This window comes from Pygoscelis adeliae, unplaced genomic scaffold, assembly GCF_000699105.1.
Source record: "Pygoscelis adeliae isolate BGI_AS28 unplaced genomic scaffold, ASM69910v1 Scaffold298, whole genome shotgun sequence".
Lineage (NCBI taxonomy): Eukaryota > Metazoa > Chordata > Aves > Sphenisciformes > Spheniscidae > Pygoscelis > Pygoscelis adeliae.
The window spans coordinates 3,882,272-3,883,655 of record NW_008825303.1 but is presented as its reverse complement, the minus strand read 5'-3'; the positions used below and the strand labels follow the sequence as shown (position 1 = coordinate 3,883,655).

At 57.2% G+C, this 1,384-nt stretch overlaps 1 protein-coding gene across 1 annotated transcript in view; it reads right to left on the bottom strand.

Moving 5' to 3' along the window:
• Positions 1–1,384, bottom strand: part of SNUPN (snurportin 1) — a gene marked incomplete at its 5' end in the record, with an annotated part of 7,904 nt that overhangs the window by 2,442 nt on the left and 4,078 nt on the right. The gene's annotated exons all lie outside the window — the stretch shown is intronic.

The following is a 1,384-nucleotide window of genomic DNA, read 5'->3' as shown; positions in this document are numbered from 1 at the left end:
CCACACACGAGATCCTTGTAAGGATCCCACGACGCTGGGCCCAGGCATAAGGAGACCTCTGTTGCACTGCACGATCTACAGCAAGGCTGTGCTTTGCCGTCTGCAAAGTTCCTTTCTTTATGTGCTGTTGGTGGAAGCTCTTTACGGGGATTTCTTGGGCTCCCTCTTGTGGCACAGCACGAAGAGACCCCCTGTCCCCTTCATTTCTGGAAGCGGCACCACCGTTTCTGCCGGGTCGCTGGCCGCTTTGAGCCAAATCACACCACGTTTCACTTGTCGGGGGTCGCACCCCGATGTATCGGCCAGAGGGGGGCAAATCACAGCTGGATTACAAGGGAGAGCCTGATCAACTCCGTCTCCCTCCCCCGGCCTTTCGCAACGGTCTCCTTCACAGGCCGAAACATTTCTGCTCTGACCGCAGTAGGGCAATACTCCTCAGCCTTTTCTCGTGGGAGCAGATGCCTCAGGAAAGAATGAAGCTTTCTTCAGCAGAGGCGGGAATGACTGTTTCTACAGAGGCACTCGGAGCATTTGTGATTGAGCAAGTCAGCCGTAGGAAACCTGGGATGCTTTCTCAAGGCCCCCCGATCTGTGTTCAGAGCGGGGTCTGGCACTGACCAGCAAGGGGCTGGGACTTTCCGACTCTCTCTAATGACTGTCCTGGCTTTGACAAGCAGAAGACCAAGTCTCACAGCCAAATTAGCGTCCCTTAAATTCAAACCTGCGCTTTACGTTAATCGCCAGCTTGGGCCGAGAGAGCACAAGGGGCACAGTCAAACCAAGGTGGCTTTTGGCTTAGCGGGACAAGCGACCTCTGTAGAGGCTGTTCCTGGTCTAGGGCTGAGACTGAGCACTCCGCAGGAACTGCTGCGGCCACTGGAAGAGCTTCTGGCTCCCAGATGTTTGTCACCGACGCTGTGCCAGAATGCCACCACCTCCTCCATCCTCTTCCACTTCAGTGCCAAGTCAGCCAGGATAGCCACCAAAAGCAGCCTGAGCCGTTTTCACAAGGGCCTCCGACTTGCTGCTCACAACCACAGAGAGCTGAGCTGGGTGGGTGGCACATCGAGTCCCCCGTCCCGCCTTTCTCCCACAGGTCAGCAGAGAGGCCTGAACAGCACCTACTTCTAAAGCTGCTGAAGCAAATGCAGGTGTCCTGTTCAGCCACTCTCGCTGGGAGAACAGCCACCTCGGAGACCCAGGAGCAGCAGGAGCCAAAGGGAGGAAGCTGCCGGTTCTGTACCAGAGCAAAAAGCAGAGCTCGCACTATCCCCTCCGCAAGATCCAGTGGCAGCAGGAGGACGGACTCATCTGAACCCCTCCCAGCCATTTCCGCTACAGCCATCCCCCCCCAGCTCCGGTACGCCTCAGGCGCCCCTCGCTA